We start from the raw sequence: 10,026 nt of genomic DNA, 5'->3' as shown, positions 1-10,026 counted from the left end.
ATAAACTGACATCAATTCATCATTTATTAGTTATTAAACTTTTCAAAGGTTTTAGAAAACATCTTTTATACTATTATATTGTCAAATGCATGCGTATATATGTATAGTTATAGAAGTAATGTTTAAAGGACATAGGACGGCTAGGTCACTTTATTTCCTTTTCCTCATTGGAATGTGGCCATAGGGTATCGGTTATTCGTCCGAATGTCGTCTAAATATTAGTTATATATTATGTATACATATATAGACATAAAAGTTCCATCAGTTAGTTCAGTACCTTTGGGTAGCAAAGGCATACTTCGGTTATACACGTACATTACTAGTAGCTATAATAGGTATAGTTAGGAGATACTACTTACTATTCTAAGTACATGGAATCACACAACAGTCAGTTCATTCATGAGTCTATACTAATACAATACATATTATATGAAGAGATACAATTACAAAAGTACAATCACAGACATACTAATACAATACATACTATATAGAGATACAATACACGATAACATAAGATAACACACAAAACAGGGAGGAAGATACAATACACGATAACAGAACAATACACGATAAGGTGCTATAGCATGGAACAAGTTCAAGATCTAATTATACCAATGAATCACTAATTTATTGTTCTAAACAAAAGGTGATAGTTATATTGGGTATACATGATCATAATAATGTGGATGTTCATGGCTTGCAAATTATTGCTGAGGTTGCGTGTGGTTCCTAGGATCTTCTGACAAGGAGAGCGTTTAGTATGAGAACTAGCCATCACATTATACCTTAATACACATTTTAAGGCAATTAGTACAATAGTAGTCACTTGTTACAAATACTACAGTACTTATACTTTACATACGACTAAAACATAAGAGTACAATTTCAGTTATTATATTAATTTCCTCATTACCTTCTCTTTGTGTCACATTCACATAATCGATGAGCTAGATTAGGTTTGAATAATAATAGTTGTACAAGGAAAAACCTTCACTTAAGTAGAGGTGCATACTTTCAAGACAGTCAGGTCTTGGTAGAAGACTACTTTCAAAACAGTCGGGTATTGGTAGAAGACTACTTTTTATACTAGTAGGAAATATCATATTTTCTAGGGTTTTCAAACGTTTACAATTACTTACAAACATTTTCATACTTATACAAACTTTTCTTCACAACTGATGACTTTAAGAAACTCTTTGATCGTTTAGATCTTATAACAGATAAATCATGAAAGCGAAAAATAGCAATATAAAACACAAGAATGAATCTGAATATGTCAAATGATTCAATTGATTCAATCCACAGCAGAGCTCGATTAAGAACTTCCGTTGTAGAGGATATTAGGGTTACAAAAGATAAAGATCAAAATATTTGACAAAATAATCTCCAAATCTTACCTTCTAGGATGCATGCAAGAACCTATAAATACAAAACCCTATAAAATAACTCACGGATGGCCAGGCCCATACCGGATACTAAATGGACTAAATAGCGAGCCCAAGACGCAACACCTTCTGGACCAAACAATCTCCCCCTTTGCGTCAATTGGAGCAAGACTATCTCTTCGCCTTGTTGGGTCCAGCTGTAGGAACTTTCTTAGTGGTATCAAACAGACGTGGGATGAGAGCAAGGATAGTCTGTCTGAAGCGAATGTACCACTGAATCATGTCATCGAAGTACTTCTTGTCGTCTGCTGAATTCTGCTTGCATCGATGAATGATACTTAGAACATGTTCCAAGCATGCAGTGGTGTAAAGGTGTTTGTCATCCAAGGCGAACAGGCATTTCTGGCCTTCGTTCCTTGTAAACATGACAGAATTCCGCTTCGGGTCAATTCTTCCCATCTGCATCATGTTCAAATCACTGGCAGAGCCTACAGGAGAAATAGTAGGCTTTTTCCTGAAGATGCTAGCGATCTCCTGATCCATCTTGACAACCTCCATAATGTAGCATACGAGCATCCTTTTGAAGTGATCAATAATTGGACCATACTCAACTTCGTTGGTGAGGAGGATGTTATGCAAAATAATCCAGTCATGTGGATTTAGGTTGGGAAGATCAGCAAGGGATATCGCGTGTTCGGTTTTAGCAGAACCTCTCAGCACTTTGAACCGAACGTTCGTGAAGTTCCCCTCACGAAACGGCTTGAGGACCCGAACGTTGACGATCTTCTGAGCGCTCCAAGTTTGATACTATGGTTGAGCAGACTTCAAATAGAATTCGACGAGTTCTCTATCAACCTTTGGATGAGGATGAGGGACATCAGCAACATTATCAAAGGCATGAAAGATGAAGGCTTTTCGGGTCAGTGGCATGTCGAACTGAGAATCGACAGAGTTGATACGATCCAATGAAATCACTGGTTCGAGCCACATAATGCTGGGAGTTTCAATAGGCTCTTTCAGAAGCTTCTCAAGAGTCCACGGAGGAAAAAGAGTTTTCCTACTCTCAAGAAGGTCATGAGCCTCCTTCATTTTCCTTTCGGTCGCCTCAGCCTCTCTGGCAACACAAGCGCTCATGTCAGCATCTTTATCACGACCTTGTTTTTTTAAGAGATCTACAATCGTCTCTTTATCATCGTCATCACTGTCTTTAGAAATTTTCTTTCCTTTGTCTTTGACAGCCGAACCTGAGGCTTGACCTGTTGGAGGAGGTTCGGTTACTTTAGTTGCTATAGAAGTAGGAGGTGGTTAGGACTGAGACACATCTTCTCCCCCTTGTTTCGGATTGGACACAAACTCCAGGAGCCCTTCAAGTTTGCTTAAGAGAGCCAGGGCCGGAGCAAGCTTTTCTGCAAGAGTGCGCCTCACCGAGTAGTTCAGAATCGGATCATGGGCTTCAATGATGTTGGAAAGGGCAGCGTGGACATCCGAAACACATGAAGAAATTGTTGGGTTTTGAGCATTCTAACACTCCTAAGTGTACATGCAACCCTAAATACCTTGGATCTATGTTTTCTCTATTAAACATGCAAATAAGAACTTCCAAGGTATTATCCTAATCTAGCATACAAAAAACAATGAGTGTAACAAGATAGAATACATACCTTTTTGATGTAGAAAGTCTTCATGAAGCTTGAGTGCCTAGTGCCCCAAGTGTGACACCTCAAATGGAATCACAATCACCAAAACACTTAGAATAACTTGAGAGAATTCTACAACTCATGAAATCGGCTAGCCCTTTTGCTTCACACTCTAGTGGCCGATTTTGTTCAAGAATAAGATGCTTATATAGTAAGGGTTACACCATGTAAACCCTAATTGACATGGCCTTTCATTTCCATGATCCATGGGTACAAATACACCATGGAGCATCCATGGACCATCCTATGGGTTTTAACCCAACTTGATTATCCATGGAGCATTAGCCCATTATACAAGTATGGATGATTTACACAATCAACCCATATATTTAATTAGTCTTCTTTTGATCACTTAATTAATCCTAGATTAATTCTTGATCAATACTAATTAAATAATCTTATTATTCTTATTATTAATATACTAGAACTTATAATATATTAATAACCATAAGTGTCTTATTTCTCTCATTATAGTCTATCCAAGTGCATGATGGTATGCAACCCAAATGGACCATGCCGGGTCGGGTCAAGTCTTACCAATTATAGTTATGGACTTAGACATTAATCCAACAATCTCCCACTTGGATAAGTCTAAAACTATTATTGCGTATGACTTCAGGAACCAACCGGAAATCGTAGCTCTCAAAAGCTTCTGTCGAACTCTGACCTTGTAGATGAACTCTGACCTTTGTCAGTGACTTGTCCATTAGATAAGGGATCATATATTCCTCCATTCTAGATATCATATGGACTGAGACATGGATTATAATCATTCTCTCTGTCCATTTTTTGTTTCCCGATTTGCGATTTATGACGACTGACTAATTGAACAAATCAAATCAGTCCTGGCCCGGCCGAGCACTTCCATTTGTCATCATCAAATCATCGAGGGGCCCACAGATATCGCTTTTATCCCGAAGGTAAAAGGAACGGATAAACTTCGACTCATATGGCTTGTTCTACTACTTGTTGAATCATACACAAAGGCACGTTTTATAACACCGAGTTACCGTATGCGTTTACGTGCAATCAATGTACTATCAACTCATAGTAACAACTCATATCTCTAGGTTTGAAGAATATAAGATATTATCATCTCATGATCACTCTTGATAAAATCCATGAAGTGATTCCAATGAGCGCGGGTTGAATCCAATACTCAGAACTTATGAGCACTCATGAGTGTTGTAGCCCTTTGTCCAACACCTTAGACCTCTACAAGCCAACCCATGACAGTCTTAATTCATATCTACTTCCAACATATGACCGACTGTGGATGGTTTGAATAACTTAGTCATTCCGGAAGAATAACCTAGTTTATTCGGGAAGTCAAAACATGCAAAGTGAAACACAATAATAATTGAATCCAATATGGTATCAAAACCTATGAACATAAATAAAACACCTTTTATTTATCACCATATGATTACACATTATTCATTGTATACTGTTTCAGCTATCAACTTTATTCTTGAATTTAAAACAATAGTTGTCCCATGCTCCAAGCATGTACACTATGTTTTCTTAAACACTAGTCATGCCATACACCAAGTATGCATACTATGTTTGTCTATGATCTTTACTTTGTGAACTAGATCAATTGAACATTACTTCAATGATTCTCTTTTCACACTCCCAAATCCTTACTGCAAATGCAAGAATTCCAAATTCATGCCATTTACTGAAATCTGTTAGATTCTAAACTTATATGCATTGATACTCTTGTAACGATTATGCACAAACTTACAAAGACTTGGCAACAATCATTACAGAGTATTCCAAAGTAGATCAACTCCTTGGAAATATTCTTCTTGCATTAAGTTTCCTTAATCTTACACAGATTGAAAATTCTAACTTTGAAACATTTCCAGATTCCATTTTGACTATCACTTCTGAACAAGAGTTGTCTCCTTACAGATTATGTCAATATGGTCCTTCCAGAATTATCACTATACTTCCAACTGTCCTTGAGCAACCAATCTTTGGTAAACCTTAGATTGTCCTCGACAATTGTTTAATCCTTTTAGTCATACCTGGTTCTAAACCTTTTCCCTTCTTAATGCCCCAGGCATTTGGAAAATTTTAGAAAGGATGAATATAGCACATGTAATCGATCCTATATCCGAAGCATATGGGACACGATTCATGATGTCTCACATAAAGACTAAACCAGTCTTTTGCTATAATATGTCCATTTCAATTTGCCAAGTTCTCATAATTCAGATTATGAAAAGGGATGCCGTAATCATAATCGAATTTTAGAACGCAAATAATGGACTCATATACAAAATTTCCTTATGTTGAGCCATTCCAACATGAAATTCATATATATCCTTGACTAAATGATTAAAACCTCACGATCTAAGCTTATAGATTTGAGATGAAGTATAATTTCCTCTCCCTTAATTATAGCAAAACAACTTTTTCCCAATTGAAACTTTGTTTTCTATAATTAACATTGCTAACTTGCAATACTTATCATAATTATCATGCTCCCACTAACATGATGATTATTAGCATAACACTTATGCTCCCACTAGCTTTGACATGTACTCAGAAATCAGCTGGACTTCTAGAAATCAATACTTCATTGACTTTCTTACCAAAGTTCAGATTCTTGATACTAGATTGTTTTGATAAAACTTTATCAAAAATCATACACCTTCCCTTAGATAGCACACTTGTGTGTCTAAACAGTTATGAAGAGGTATGCCGTAATCATAATGGTTAGACCTTTTTGCCACTTCTCACAAGTCCATATTAGTGTGCCGGTTAACCACACGCGCTCCACTAACGACTTTGAGAATGCAAATGTCACAATTGCTATCTAGATAAAATCTACTTAGTGAAAGTGTTTCCTCACCATCATTTTCATGAATCGGAGAGAAACCTTATGACACTTAGATTTATATGGTGTATAAGTTCCTACCCATATGAATTTGTCAAAACCATAATCACAAGACAAAGATAATGAGAAATCCAAAACCATATGGATTGAACTCAATCTTAACTTCTTGCCACCTGGCAGCTCAAGGGCCTGCCATTGCTTCCAAGTTGTTATGCAACAAATTGAGAACTCTAAGAACTCATATGCAAAGCCAACTTTAACTGTAATGGGCACAGAATATGTCAACACGATAGGTTATAAACCTCAAGTCGTGTGCTAGTGGAGAACTTCAGGTTTATTCTTGATTAGTTCTTGAGACTTTCAAGACCTTTAAGACTCCCACTGTCCTCTTGACCTATAAGACTCCCTTGTCAAATATCCAAGAGATAGTGTGGATTCTAATCAAGAAAAACACTTCACACATTTGGCCTAAGTTTATCTTTGTTTTATCCAAAACATCACAACTTACCAATTTCAAATGTACAAGAGTAGAAAACTTTTACTCTTACATTTGACAAGTGTTTTAAACCTTCTTTAAGACATGTCACTCAAGTTACAATCTTGGAGTATGACTCTAAGACTTGTATTGGAACGAAGTATGACTCATCTTCTTGATTTAACCATTTCAACAATTCAAGATCCCTCTTCTTAGTCATAAGAATGCACTAAGACTTCCTTAGAGAACTAATTGTGCTATGGTTTCTTGATCATTAAGATGATCACAAAACTGATACTAAAGTACTCTCCCATCTTTTCAGATTTGAGAAACTTTTATCCTTCTGCCTAATTTGATTCTTCTTATTCGCTCTGCCATACATTGGAACCTTTTCCAATGTTTCATAGTTACACTTAAGCATGTAAGTATAATCATATTTACTGAGCTTTAGTAAACTATGAAGAATAATCTTATCGATCTTTTGTGGTGGACTTAATCAGTGCACAAGAATGTGTACTCGATCCTTTAGTCCTTTACTTGACTCACACATCCATGTGAACAAGTAATTATTCTTAATTTTTCCAAAACTTGAAGGTTCTCATTCATCATGCTATACAACTTGCATGATTCCAAGTTTCGGTCCTTATTTGGTAAATTTAGACATTACCACAAATGAAAGAATCAATTTCATATTTCCACTCTTGCTATCAATGGAATCATATAAGCAACAATTTTTCCTCAAATGGCATTGTAAGGATATTTTAAAATAAATAAAATCAAAATTTTCCTTTTATTTTAAAAACTTTGCGGAAAACTTATCCTTACAATCCATATAAAAACTTGTTGTTATCTATTCCTAAGCAAAAATATCATAACTCCTAAGAAGTAGCTCAAGAATCCGATTTTTCAAGCTATGCGATAGAAATCCATCTATGCGATTAGATTCAGCATATTCCTTTTTTAAGTTTCTTCACTTTTCTTTGATTCTTAAACATCACCATGTGACCCAGTCACATCATGTATCAAGAATCTCAGAATAGAAACTTAACAGAGTTAGATAGTGGACTTTATCTGAAGTAGAGTCAAACTTATTGACTTTAACATCCTTAGGTAAATTCGGCAGCTTCGCAACCAATGCCCCTTCCTTTGGCAATATAAACATATGGACCCTTTGATAATGGTACACGGGACTATCACAAACTTAGCTTTTCTCTTTACCATTTGGTCAACTGAGTTGACTATGGCCGATCCCTTTCCATTGGGAAGAGAATGCTTTCCGGGATTTCCTGTGTCACTATTGTCAATGTCCATCAAGTTTTAAGGATGTTGATCTTAACAAATAGATAAGATCAATAAGGGTCCTGTCATAGTCTGTTTCATAGGTGTCCCAAAGGAACTCACTATGTGACTTAGAAAGTGATTGAACCACCGACTTTCTCAAGACTTTGACACCTAACTCTCCCGGCTTGTCAATATGTGACTACATCTCCAAGACGTGACCACACCTAGACCTTGCCTTGCCAATAGGGCCTGAGTGACCTTAAAATTTTCAAGAACTTGTGGGTTGGGGAGAATAATTGGAGGAGGAGAAAGAAGTATGATATCCATGGGACATCATCTTCATTAGAAAACCTTGTTTCAAGAGATTTGGGAAGATCATAGGTGTTTAAACCAGACAACTTTTGGGAGATATTCAAGATAGTTGATTTAAAGTCCTTAATATGACACGCAATATGAAATATTAAGGCTAGGACCCAACAACCTATTTTATAACTTAGAAGAGGTATACCGTAATCCAAGCTATAAAATATTTGAAGGTAGGTGAATGACGATTCACCAATTTCCACCAAGATAAACGAAATGTATTATTAGGTTTTAATTGGTTTTGAAACTCCTAGATCTTTGAGATTCATTGAACTTTTCAAAGGCATGTTTCAATCTCGAGTGTGCCCTTCAGGTTTTGTGATTGGGATGCCGAGGATCACAAAACAAGGTGTGAAGTAACCATGCAAATCACTTGGTACCCTTAATAAATTACCCCTCAATCGATGTGCCGGTTAACCACACACGCTCCATCGATACTATGATAAATATTAAGTCACCCTTTACCTACCTTGTTAAGTCCAAGTTAGTGTGCCGGTTAACCACACACGCTCCACTAACGACTTGGACAAAGTGGAAAGTGTAATTTCATGGGTTAGCACCTTATTCACATTTTTCCTAAGTAACTAAGATTGGGTATTATTAAGAGTTTAGTTACTTAGTATTATCATTAATACTTTTAATGAAGGGAGAATTCTAGTCCTGTCAAACCCGTTCGGCTAACGACCCTCCACCAGTCAAGCAAGCGGTGGGTGAGAGTGGACACCCATTAAGTTGCCATTTTATAGGCAACAACCTTATACCCACCTTATAGACCGGCTTCGTGAATGAGGCGTACTAGCGGTAAGACTGACTTTTATTCTTATACATATATATATTATTAACTTATAATATTATAAAGTATAAGGGTTGAATTTTAACTTTTAAAAATCTAAGGGCTAACTTGGAATTAAAGTATTCTTAAGAGAAAACTTTTCAAATTCCAAAACTTGAGGGCAAGTTTTGAAATTATTCATAACTAATTAATTCCATAACTTATGTGTTTAAAGTAGTTTTAATCCAAAAACTCTTCAAGTTCCATAACTTGAGGACAAGTTATGGAAGACTTTAAACTAATAAAAGAACTAACTTTTTCTTTATTTTATAACTTATGGATTTAATTATGGTTACATATTTTTCTTTTAATGAAGTGACTCTTGAACTTCCATAACTGGAGGACAAGTTATGGAGTCATAAAAATTATTCAATGACACAAGACTCTTCATTTTGTAACCATTGCCAACTCTTATGAATTTTATGAGTCTTTAATGTGACTCTTCATGTAACTTGAGGAGAAGTTACACAAACACATTTTATACTCAACTCTTAGATTAAAATGGATTGAAAACAACTATTTCAATTAACTTTTCTATTAATCTAAGCAACTCATAAGAACAAGATAATTCAAATCAAACTTTTTCATGTAATTAGTCTAAACCTTAAACTAATACAAAACATGAATCTATTGACAATTATCTTTGAAAATGGATTAGCATGAACATTACCACATCAAAAACAAGTTTATAAGTTCAAAAACAACTTAGGGTAATGTTCCTAGTCCATTTCTAGCCAAAAAACTCGAAAATATGCTGTCTGGGGGTCCAACTCGTCGAGTGCATGAACCAACTCGGCGAGTTGGATCGAATTGATCACATTTTAGGCATGGAATCGCCGAGTCCTCTGATGGACTCGCCGAGTCTGATGATCAGACAGCACCAGATTCGTTTTTTCAGCTTCTATTGCAGGTATAACAAGAAAACAAGCCTAGGCTCTGATACCACTGTTGGGTTTTGAGAATTCTAACACTCCTAAGTGTACATGCAACCCTAAATACCTTGGATCTACGTTTTCTCTATTAAACATGCAAATAAGAACTTCCAAGGTATTATCCTAATCTAGCATACAAAAAACAATGAATGTAACAAGATAGAATGCATACCTTTTTGATGTAGAAAGTCTTCATGAAGCTTGAGTGCCTAG

This window comes from Lactuca sativa, chromosome 6 (genome assembly GCF_002870075.4).
Source record: "Lactuca sativa cultivar Salinas chromosome 6, Lsat_Salinas_v11, whole genome shotgun sequence".
NCBI classification, from domain to species: Eukaryota; Viridiplantae; Streptophyta; class Magnoliopsida; order Asterales; family Asteraceae; genus Lactuca; species Lactuca sativa.
This window is presented reverse-complemented; position numbering follows the sequence as displayed.